This window comes from Ranitomeya variabilis, chromosome 7 (genome assembly GCF_051348905.1).
Source record: "Ranitomeya variabilis isolate aRanVar5 chromosome 7, aRanVar5.hap1, whole genome shotgun sequence".
Classification (NCBI taxonomy): domain Eukaryota; kingdom Metazoa; phylum Chordata; class Amphibia; order Anura; family Dendrobatidae; genus Ranitomeya; species Ranitomeya variabilis.
This window is the reverse complement of record NC_135238.1, coordinates 6,626,756-6,639,750: the sequence shown is the minus strand read 5'-3', so window position 1 is coordinate 6,639,750 and position 12,995 is coordinate 6,626,756.

Below are 12,995 nucleotides of genomic sequence, written 5' to 3'. Positions count from 1 at the left end.
CCCCCAGGTGCTTCACAGAAGTTTATAACGTAGAGCCGTGAAAATAAAAAAATCGCATTTTTTCTACAAAAATTATCTTTTTGCCTCCAAATTTTTATTTTACCAAGGGTAACAGGAGAAAATGGACCCCAGAAGCTGTTGTACAATTTGTCTTGAGTACGCCGACACCCCATATGTGGGGGTAAACCACTGTTTGGGCGCATGGCTGAGCTCGGAAGCAAAGGAGCGCCATTTGACTTTTCAATGCAAAATTGACTGGAATTGAGATCGGATGCCATGTCGCGTTTGGAGAGCCCCTGATGTGCCTAAACAGTAGAAACCCCCCAAAAGTGACCCCATTTTGGAAACTAGACCCCCCATGGAACTTATCTAGATGTGTAGTGAGAACTTTGAATGCCCAAGTGCATCACAGAAGTTTATAATGCAGAGTCGTGAAAATAAAAAATATGTATTTTTTAACAATAAAGATTTTTTAGCCCCCAAGTTTTTATTTTCACAAGGGTAACAAGAGAAATTGGACCCCAAAAGTTGTTGTCCAATTTGTCCTGAGTATGCTGGTACCCCATATGTGGGGGTAAACCACTGTTTGGGCGCACGGCAGAGCTCGGAAGGGAAGGAGTGCCATTTTGAAATGCAGACTTTGATAGAATTGTCTGCGGGCGTTATGTTGCCTTTGCAGACCCCTAATGTACCTAAACAGTAGAAACCCCCAACAAGTGACCCCATTTTGGAAAATAGACCCCCCAAGGAACTTATCTAGATATGTGGTGAGAACTTTGAATGCCCAAGTGCTTCACAGAAGTTTATAATGCAGAGTAGTGAAAATAAAAAATATTTTTTTTCCCACAAAAAATATTTTTTAGCCCCCAAATTTTTATTTTCACAAGGGTAACAAGAGAAATTGGACCCCAAAAGTTGTTTTCCAATTTGTCCTGAGTATGCTGGTACCCCATATGTGGGGGTAAACCACTATTTGGGCGCACGGCAGAGCTCGGAAGGGAAGGAGCGCCATTTTGGAATGCAGACTTTGATAGAATTGTCTGCGGGCGTTATGTTGCGTTTGCAGACCCCTAATGTACCTAAACAGTAGAAACCCCCAACAAGTGACCCCATTTTGGAAAATAGACCCCCCAAGGAACTTATCTAGATATGTGGTGAGAACTTTGAATGCCAAAGTGCTTCACAGAAGTTTATAATGCAGAGTAGTGAAAATAAAAAATATTTTTTTTCCCACAAAAAAGATTTTTTTAGCCCCCAAATTTTTATTTTCACAAGGGTAACAAGAGAAATTGGACCCCAAAAGTTGTTGTCCAATTTGTCCTGAGTATGCTGGTACCCCATATGTGGGGGTAAACCACTGTTTGGGCGCACGGCAGAGCTCGGAAGGGAAGGAGTGCCATTTTGGAATGCAGACTTTGATAGAATTGTCTGCGGGCGTTATGTTGCGTTTGCAGACCCCTAATGTACCTAAACAGTAGAAACCCCCACAAGTGACCAAATTTTGGAAACTAGACCCCCTAAGGAACTTATCTAGATATGTGGTGAGAACTTTGAAAGCTCAAGTGCTTCACAGAAATTTATAATGCAGAGTAGTGAAAATAAAAAAATATATTTTTTTCCAACAAAAAAGATTTTTAGCCCCCAAGTTTTTATTTTCACAAGGGTAACAGGAGAAATTGGACCCCAAAAGTTGTTGTCCAATTTATCCCGAGTACGCTGATGCCCCATATGTGGGGTTAAACCACTGTTTGGGCGCATGGCAGAGCTCAGAAGGGAGGGAGTACCATTTGACTTTTTTAGCGCAAAATTGGCTGTCGTGTTTGGAGACCCCCTGATGTACCTAAACATTGGAAACCCCCCAATTCTAACTCCAACCCTAACCCCAACACACCCCTAACCCTAATCTCAACCCGATCCATAATCCTAATCACAACCCTAACGATAATCACAACCCTAACCCTAAAACAGCCCTAATCTCAACCCTAACCATAACCCTAATCAAAACCCTAAATCCAACACACCCCTAACCCTAATCCCAACCCTAACCCTAATCCCAACCCTAATCCCAAACGTAACACTAATCCCAACCCTAATCCAAACCCTAACCCTAATCCCAACTCTAACCCTAACTTTAGCCCCAACCCTAACCATAACTTTAGCCCCCGTCGTCACAAAAAAAGTTCAATGTAACCTTTTTTTTGTACGTCGCGTCCGCCATTTCCGCGGATGCGTGGCCGTAACTCTGCCCCCTCCTCCCCAGGACATAGACTGGGCAGCGGATGCGTTGAAAAACTGCATCCGCTGCCCACGTTGTGCACAATTTTCACAACGTGCGTCGGTACATCGGGCCGACGCATTGCGACCGCCCCGTACCGACGCAAGTGTGAAAGAAGCCTAAGGCTACTTTCACACTAGCGTCGTACTCGGCCCATCGCAGTGTGTCGGGCCGACGTACCGACGCTAGCGTTGTAAGCGCCGCACAACGGGTGCAGCGGATGCTGTTTTTTCAACGCATCCGCTGCCCCATTGTGAGGTGCGGGGAGGTGGGGGCGGAGTTCCGGCCACGCATGCGCGGTCGGAAATGGCGGACACGTCGCACAAAAAAGTTACATGTAGTTTTTTTTGTGTCGACGGTCCGCCGAAGCACGACGTATCCGTCGCATGACGGATGCGACATGTGGCAATCCGTCGCAATGCGTCGCTAATGCAAGCCAATGGAGAAAAAACGCATCCTGCAAGCACTTTTGCAGGATGCGTTTTTTCTCCAACGACGCATTGCGACGGAAGCCAAAAAACGCTAGTGTGAAAGTAGCCTAACCCTAACCCTAGCCCTAACCCTAACCCTAAATTTAGCCCCAACCCTAACCCTAACTCTAACCCTAACCCTAACCCTAACCCTAACTCTAACTCTAACCCTAACTCTAACCCTAACTCTAACCCTAACCCTAACCCTAACCTTAACTCTAACCCTAACCCTAACCCTAACCCTAATTTTAGCCCCAACTTGTCTTCTCCTGCCGGCCGGCAGATGGCAGCAGATGGCGGGCGCACTGCGCATGCGCCCGCCATGATGAAAAAGCCGGCTGGCAGGAGAAGACAGAAGAGGACCCAGGGACCCCGGGTGAGTATGATAGGGTCCCCGAATCCCCCTATTTCTCTGTCCTCTGATGTGCGATCACATCAGAGGACAGAGAAATAACTGATCGCTTTTTTTTTTTTTTTCTTGCGGTCGCCGGTAAACTGTTAATTACCGGCGATCGCAAAGCAGGGGTCGGTGCAAACCGACCCCGATCATGTTCTTTGGGGTCTCGGCTACCCGGTTTGGTATCGATTTATTGATGACGTGTTTGTCATTTGGCAAGGGAGCAAGAAAGAATTTATTGATTTTGTCCATGAACTCAATAACAACAATATTGGCATGAAATTCACGTTTGAAATTGATGAAAAACGTCTGTCGTTTCTGGATGTGCTCATTGAGAAACGAGATGATGGTTCATTAAAAACTCAAATTTATCGTAAACCAACGAGCACAAAGAGCCTATTGAGATGGGACAGCCATCACCCGAGACCTCTTAAACGCGGTATCCCCAAAGGGCAGTTTATGAGGCTCAGAAGAAACTGTTCAGATGCAGACACCTTTAAACAACAGTCCTTCGATATGAGGAAGAGATTTCTGGACAAGGGTTACCCACGAGCCGTCATTGAGACATCATATGAACATGCTCTATCGTTAGATAGAAATACTCTGCTACAAACCAGCACTAGGCCACCGGCTGTTAATAATGATGTCATAGAGTTATTGGTACTTTTGATTGCCAAAATGAAAGGGTCGTTAAGGTTTTATCTAAATACTGGGACATTTTACTAAATGACCCTGATCTGAGTGATTTTGTTGGCTCTAACCCGTGTGTCACATATAGAAAAGGTAAATCGTTGAAGGATAATTTGGTGCACAGACACTTTAAGAGACACATAACATCGGCAGGTACATGGCTGGATAGAAGAATATGTGGGTTTTTTAGATGTGGTGGCTGCGTCAACTGTAAACTTATGAGACCGGGTAAATATATCACCAGCTCTACAACTGGCAAGAAGTTCTACCTGCGTGACTTCGCCAATTGTAAAACCAGTGGGGTCGTCTATATTGCCACATGTAGTTGTCCCAAGGACTATGTTGGCAAGACCAAGCGTGAGTTTAGGCGGCGTGTTGGCGAGCATGCGGGGGACATTAAGCATAAACGTGATACCCCAATAGCTAGACACATAAATGACGTCCATGATGGTAGGGTTGATGAGATCTCCTTCTGCGTCATAGAAGTTTACACTCCAAACCCAAGAGGGGGTAATTTTGATAAATTCTTATTGCAGAAAGAGTGTGCGTGGATTCATCGCATTAACTGCATTGCCCCGCGGGGTTTAAATGAAAATGTGTCGTATGCCTGTTTTCTATAATTGCTGTTTGGGTTTCCTCAATCGTTCAGGTTGTTTTTCCATTGGGGCACCGACTATTGGGGATTAGTAATATAGCTAGCCATGCTTCATTTTTGATGTCCCCTTTTTGCTATAGGGACTTGCAGTATTGACTGTGATAATTAACCCCTTTCTGTCATCGGACGTACTATTCCGTCCATGTGGGGTGGGCCCTAATTCCCAAGGACGGAATAGTACGTCCAGCACGATCGGCCGCGCTCACGGGGGGAGCGCGGCCGATCGCGGCCGGGTGTCAGCTGCCTATCGCAGCTGACATCCGGCACTATGTGCCAGGAGCGGTCACGGACCGCCCCCGGCACATTAACCCCCGGCACACCGCGATCAAACATGATCGCGGTGTGCCGGCGGTACAGGGAAGCATCGCGCAGGGAGGGGGCTCCCTGCGGGCTTCCCTGAGACCCCCGGAGCAACGCGATGTGATCGCGTTGCTCCGGGGGTCTCCTACCTCCTATCCCTGCAGGCCCCGGATCCAAAATGGCCGCGGGGCTGCATCCGGGTCCTGCAGGGATCACTTCCGGGTGCCGAGCAGGCTGCAGATGAAAGCTGCAGCCTGCACGGCTGTAAGTGAGATCGGAGATCTGACAGAGTGCTGCGCACACTGTGAGATCAGCGATCTGTAATGTCCCCCCCTGGGACAAAGTAAAAAAAATTCCCACATGTGTAAAAAAAAAAATAAAAAAAAAATTCCTAAATAAAGAAAAAAATATATATATTATTCCCATAAATACATTCCTTTATCTAAATAAAAAAAAACAAACAATAAAAGTACACATATTTAGTATCGCCGCGTCAATAACGACCCCACCTATAAAACTATATCACTAGTTAACCCCTGCAGTGAACACCGTAAAAAAAAAAAAAAAAAAAAAAAAAGAGGCAAAAAACAACGCTTTATTCTCATACCGCCAAACAAAAAGTGCAATAACACGCGATCAAAAAGACGGATATAAATAAACATGGTACCGCTGCAAACGTCATCTTGTCCCGCAAAAAACGAGCTGCCATATAGCATCATCAGCGAAAAAATAAAAAAGTTATAGTCCTCAGAATAAAGCGATGCCAAAATAATTATTTTTTCTATAAAATAGTTTTTATCGTATAGAAGCGCCAAAACATAAAAAAAATGATGTAAATCAGGTATTGCTGTAATCGTACTGACCCGAAGAATAAAACTGCTTTATCAATTTTACCAAACGCGGAACGGTATAAACGCCTCCCCCAAAAGAAATTCATGAATAGCTGGTTTTTGATCATTCTGCCTCACAAAAATCGGAATAAAAAGCGATCAAAAAATCTCCCGTGCCTGAACATGTTATCAATAAAAACGTCAACTCGTTCCGCAAAAAACAAGACCTCACATGACTCTGTGGACTCAAAAATGGAAAAATTATAGCTCTCAAAATGTGGTAACGCAAAAAATATTTTTTGCAATAAAAAGCTTCTTTCAGTGTGTGACAGCCGCCAATCATAAAAATCCGCTAAAAAACCCGCTATAAAAGTAAATCAAACCCCCTTTCATCACCCCCTTAGTTAGGGAAAAATAAAAAAAATTAAAAAAATGTATTTATTTCCATTTTACCATTAGGGCTAGGGTTAGGGTTAGGGTTGGGGCTAGGGTTAGGGTTGGGGCTAGGGTTAGGGTTGGGGCTAGGGTTGGGGCTAGGGTTAGGGTTGGGGCTAGGGTTAGGGTTGGGGCTAGGGTTGGGGCTAGGGTTAGGGTTGGGGCTAGGGTTAGGGTTAGGGCTAGGGTTAGGGTTGGGGCTAGGGTTAGGGTTGGGGCTAGGGTTAGGGCAGGGGCTAGGGTTAGGGCAGGGGCTAGGGTTAGGGCAGGGGCTAGGGTTAGGGCTGGGGCTAGGGTTAGGGCTGGGACTAGGGTTGGGGCTAGGGTTAGGGTTGGGGCTAGGGTTAGGGTTGGGGCTAGGGTTAGGGTTAAGGCTACAGTTAGGGTTGGGGCTAAAGTTAGGGTTAAGGGTTGGGGCTAAAGTTAGGGTTAGGGTTTGGACTACATCTACGGTTGGGAATAGGGTTGGGATTAGGGTTAGGGGTGTGTCTGGGTTAGAGGTGTGGTTAGGGTTACCGTTGGAATTAGGGTTAGGGGTGTGTTTGGATTAGGGTTTCAGTTATAATTGGGGGGTTTCCATTGTTTAGGCACATCAGGGGCTCTCCAAACGCGACATGGCGTCCGATCTCAATTTCAGCCAATTCTGCGTTGAAAAAGTAAAACAGTGCTCCTTCCCTTCCGAGCTCTCCCGTGCGCCCAAACAGGGGTTTACCCCAAAATATGGGGTATCAGCATACTCGGAACACATTGGAGAACAACTTTTGGGGTCCAATTTCTCCTGTTACCCTTGGGAAAATACAAAACTGGAGGCTAAAAAATAATTTTTGTGGAAAAAAAATATTTTTTATTTGCATGGCTCTGCGTTATAAACTGTAGTGAAACAATTGGGGGTTCAAAGCTCTCACAACACATCTAGATGAGTTCCTTAGGGGGTCTACTTTCCAAAATGGTGTCACTTGTGGTGGGTTTCTACTGTTTAGGTACATTAGGGCCTCTGCAAATGCAATCTGACGCCTGCAAACCATTCCATCTAAGTCTGCATTCCAAATGGCGCTCCTTCCCTTCCGAGCCCTCCCATGCGCCCAAACAGTGGTTCCCCCCCACATATGGGGTATCAGCGTACTCAGGACAAATTGGACAACAACTTTTGGGGTCCAATTTCTCCTGTTACCCTTGGGAAAATACAAAACTGGGGGCTAAAAAATAATTTTGGGGTGAAAATGTTTTTTTTTTTTTTCACGGCTATGCGTTATAAACTGTAGTGAAACACTTGAGGGTTCAAAACTCTCACAACACATCTAGATGAGTTGCTTAGGGGGTCTACTTTCCAAAATGGTGTCACTTGTGTTTTTTTTTTACTGTTTAGGTACATTAGGGCTCTGCAAACGCAATGTGACGCCTGCAGACCATTCCATCTAAGTCTGCATTCAAAATGGCGCTCCATCCCTTCCAAGCCCTCCCATGCACCCAAACAGTGGTTCCCCCCCACATATGGGGTATCAGCGTACTCAGGACAAATTGGACAACAACTTTTGGGGTCCAATTTCTCCTGTTACCCTCAGGAAAATACAAAACTGGGGGCTAAAAAATAATTTTTGTGGGAAAAAAATGTTTGTTTTATTTTTACGGCTCTGCATTATTAACTTCTGTGAAGCCCTTGGTGGGTCAAAGTGCTCCCTACACCTCTAGATAAGTTCCTTAGGGGGTTTACTTTCCAAAATGGTGTCACTTGTGGGGGGGTTTCAATGTTTAGGCACATCAGTGGCTCTCCAAACGCAACATGGCGTCCCATCTCAATTCCTGTCAATTTTGCAGTGAAAAGTCAAATGGCGCTCCTTCCCTTCCGAGCTCTGCCATGCGCCCAAACAGTGGTTTACCCCCACATATGGGGTATCAGCGTACTCAGGACAAATTGTAAAACATCTTTTGGGGTCCAATTTCTTCTCTTACTCTTGGGAAAATAAAAAATTGGGGGTGAAAAGATAATTTTTGTGAAAAAATATGATTTTTTATTTTTACGGTTCTGCATTATAAACTTCTGTGAAGCACTTGGTGGGTCAAAGTGCTCACCACACCTCTAGATAAGTTCCTTAGGGGGTCTACTTTCCAAAATGGTGTCACTTGTGGGGGGTTTCAATGTTTAGGCATATCAGGGGCTCTCCAAACGCAACATGGTGTCCCATCTCAATTCCAGTCAATTTTGCATTGAAAAGTCAAAAATCGCTCCTTCGCTTCCGAGCTCTGTCATGCGCCCAAACAGTGGTTTACCCCCACATATGGGGTATTGGCGTACTCAGGACAAATTGTACAACATCTTTTGGCGTCCATTTTCTCCTGTTACCCTTGGTAAAATAAAACAAATTGGAGCTGAAGTAAATTTTGTGTGAAAAAAAAGTTAAATGCTCATTTTTATTTAAACATTCCAAAAATACCTGTGAAACACCTGAAGGGTTAATAAACTTCTTGAATGTGGTTTTGAGCACCTTGAGGGGTGCAGTTTTTAGAATGGTGTCACACTTGGGTATTTTCTATCATATAGACCCCTCAAAATTACTTCAAATGAGATGTGGTCCCTAAAACAAAATGGTGTTGTGAAAATGAGAAATTGCTGGTCAAATTTTAACCCTTATAACTCCCTAACAAAAAAAAATTTTGGTTCCAAAATTGGGCTGATGTAAAGTAGACATGTGGGAAATGTTACTTATTAAGTATTTTGTGTGACATATCACTGTGATTTAATTGCATAAAAATTCAAAGTTGAAAAATTGCAAAATTTTCAAAATTTTTGCCAAATTTCCGTTTTTTTCACAAATAAACGCAGGTAATATCAAAGAAATTTTACCACTATCATGAAGTACAATATGTCACGAGAAAACAGTGTCAGAATCACCGGGATCCGTTGAAGCGTTCCAGAGTTATAAACTCATAAAGGGACAGTGGTCAGAATTGTAAAAATTGGCCCGGTCCATAACGTGCAAACCACCCTTGGGGGTGAAGGGGTTAATTGATATCAATGTTGGTTTTCCAATCATATTTTCTCCTCTTTTCTATTATATTCCTTACTTTTATGCATCCTTCCCCTTTCCCCTCTTATTATGGTAAGGGCTTTTTTCTTTAAAATGTGGGTTTTTTGTTACCATCTTGAGCATCATTTTATCTAGCCGCTAAATTATTTAACCATCTGCTTACATATAGATGCGTGGTTTATCAGATATATATCTGAGTTTCTTTAAATTAAAATCATGTGATTTAGCCTTTGGTCATTTTGCTATTCGCTCCATGTATGGGTAAAAATTAATAATAAAAATTAAATAACAAGATTACAGCACCTTGGCTATAATAGTGTCCGTGGCTGTAATTCATGCTCAGTCTATCTATATGCGCAGACCTGCGCAACAGCGTGCGGGCTGATCAATACGCACGGTGTTTGTTTATCCAGGTTGCTAGGTGATGTTTCTGCTCCTGTCCGTGACCGAGGGCGGGCAGTGGCGCTTTGATGACATGCGCAGTGTGCTGTAGGGGGGCGTAGGCATCTGAATGATGACGCGTGGTCATCTGACTTCCCTCCTCCCGGCACTCTGATGCGGTGTCTATACACAGCGCTTGGACTGAGCACAAACTTGTGGTCTGCACGTGCGTCCCGGCGTGCGGTTCAGCTGACACGCACGCCATTAAGAGTTCCGGTATCACCATGTGTGCTGTATAGAAGAACCGCTGCAGCGTCTAAAGGATTTGATAAGGTGACGCTAGAGTATTCCTATGCCCTTTGGGCTATAGCGCAATGTGTCCTTCATTCTAAGGGCTTCACTAATTAAGTATATGTATTAGCACCACAACAAAATGGCGGCTGAGATCTGGCTCTGCTCTTTTACTACCAGCACTGCCCACTTTATTATTTCTGGATGTATATAAGGGGATAATCTCTGATTCCATGCAGCATCCACATATCATGGCCTCCTGATGATCCAATTAGGTGAAACGCGTCGAGGCGTGTTACTTCACATCAACTATAAGTATCATTTCATATCTTTTGCTGTCAGACTATCCATATAGTTAGTCGCCGTCTAAGATAATATCATTGATTGCTGGTTTTTCGGTCCATATGGCCAAAGTGTGATATTTTTTCAAAACTTCACTTTGAGCTCAATCTTATATATCTTTTGTTAGTTGACATCTAATCATCAGTAGGGTCAAACTAGGGACAGCCGCCGCCGAGTGGGGGCGCCATATCCGCTGACAAGTAGGGTGCCAACCCCCACAGGCTAGGCAGGCTTAAAATTAGTGGACAGCATTAGTTTTTGTCACATTTTGTTTTTTTCACAAGCACTTTTTAGTTTTGCACCATTGTCTGTGTCCGTGTTCTAGCACCCTTTATTATTATTTTTATATTTTTGCCTTATCAAACAAAGGCTTCATTGCCCTAAATAATTTCCTGTCATATATGACTGCAGGCTTGTCTGAAACACTACAATTAGTGTGCAAGTAAGGAGTTAGAGGGCAAGCCGCCGAGGAGTGGGGGCGCCATTCTCGTAATTTATGTTTAGGGTGCCAACCTCCGCTGACAGGTAGATATCAACATAGGACAAACTGTAGCTAGGGTGTTATAGAGTGCACGGTCAACTGTTGTTTGTGTATGATCGTTTGTGGTTGTTTCATGTTTTTAGAGGACTAATAATAAATATTGTATTTTATCTGGTATTCTGATTAATTAAGGGTATTTTTTGCTAATTTAAACTAGAAATTCTATTTACCTATAGCTGTTTATAGCTTATGTGTTATTTCTGATGTTCTTCCACGTCCCCCAGATCTTATGGTTAGGACGCACCCGTATGACGGGGAGGCTCGGAGCTCTTCCGGGACTCTAGCGTCGCCCCACTCCTGTTGTTACCCCCCTGTGTCTTCCTAGGTCAATTGGGTGAGACAGCCCGCCTATAACTGACTGTCCTGCCGTAGGTTTGAAGTTTGGCTTGGAGCTCTATACTTCCTCGGCGTTCCGGCCACCGGTTATGCGCCTCAGTAGGATGTTGCCTCTTCTTACAGCACGACTCCTACTGGTATTCTCCTTGTTGCGTTGATCTCGTTTCTCACTCAGCATAAAGAACCTCGCTTCTTATCCTTTCTTGGGGTACCGCCGCTATATCGTGCAGGCGCGGTCCCGTAACGTTCTTCTCTGTTTGCTAGGCCTCTGCCAGGATCCCACCCCTGACAGGGACCCCTCTGAATCTCCCCTACAACACCCTCTGCCACAAGATGTTGCCTGGTTCCAACCCAGTCAGCTTTCTGATCTAACTTTCTGCCTAACCCCCAGTTTTACCAGATTGTGAGGAGTGGCCTAATACATAGAACCCTTAGCTCCCCCTGGAGGCCAGACTGTGAAGTGTATTGGTGACTGTGATACCTGGTCAGAAGAACTCCTTCAGTGCCATCAGACTTACCGTAGCCCCCCTTAGCGGCGGAGCTCCAGTACTGCAACAACCAGGACTCTGGGGCGCTGCAAGTTTACTTCAACAAAAAGGGATTTGCAACCAATACTGTCACCGGAGTCTGTTTAAGAACTCTGAATTACTTTGACCCTGTCAGGATTTCCACCTCTTATTATGCGCAGTTTCTGTATGGCCCTGCTGCTGTTTGTGAACTGGCTGCCGACCCAATCTGTCTCTTCTGTGCTCTGGTTCAATGGACAACCCGAGTCCTTTTTTTGTCGGCTTACTCCCTCTGGGAGTACCGCTGAACTCTGTGTCTGTTGCTGCGTCTTACCCTAGTGAAGCTGATATCACCTCCCTTCCGGTTGCTGTATTATATATAACGAATATAGCCACGGATCCGGTATCCGTCTCTGCGCCTATTCTGGGTAGAGGTTATTGCTACCCAGTTCTCACAATGTCCTTTTTCTCTATTCCTCTTTTCCTACTATGGGTATCACGGGCCTATAATCCGTCATAGGGCTGTTAGGAGTTCAGTTATACGACCTCTCACTTTCAGCTCCTCAACCCAACTGCCAGTCCTTTTCTCAGACCAGAATAGATCAAGGGGAGTCTCTGGAGCTCCCCCTTCTGGCCGGAGATGGTAGTGCAGTCTTGTTATTTTAATATTTGTATTTGGTGTCAATAACTATTTTTGTGGCAAATACCCCTAGGGGCGCCACATTCCCCCTTATTTAAGAACAGTACTCCGGGACTGTGGGATGATAACATTTTGAAATAACAATTGATATGTACAGAGTCTTAAAAAATGAAAAGTTACAAAAACCACTCAAAGAAACAAAAAAAAAATGGAATTCTGTAAAAAGTCACTTCAAATAGCGTCCATTAATACAGTTCTATCCTTGAAGGTACTAGGAAGCAAAGTTCACAAAGCAGTCTTTCCAGAGCTTTGATTTAGTGTTTCCGGGCTGATAAAAAGTTCAAGAATATGCAAGAAGTTCATACAGGTAAGTCTCTGTAGGTACTGGGCTTAAACGTTACAGAACGATAACAATGACTATAGTCTTATAGTTGGTAATCCGCATACCTGGCCGGTAATTGACCCCGGGTACTACGCTGGGATCTACGTAATAGCGGTGTCTCTTTATGTGGTGTACTACTGTCTACTGAGGATATAGTATCTGCCCTCTCTGCTACAGATAATTCCACCACTATGGGGTTGGCAAGTCCACCGTGAATGGGATCACTCTGATCAGGAATCTGTTCTTCCTGACCTGGAACCTCTTGTAGTACGGGGTCAGCCTCTTCCTGTCTTGGGTAGAGAAAAAAGTACCGCACACTCAAAGTTGATATGATGTGAAAAAGGGGATATGCCAAATTTATTTACACACAAAAAAAGGAACAACAATTGCCACTGTGATAGTATGTAGAAAGGAACCCGACGTTTCGACCCTCCCGGGTCTTATTCATGGGGTTACTTAACTCTTTTGGTACACATATAAAGGTGTGGCAGTGTTAGA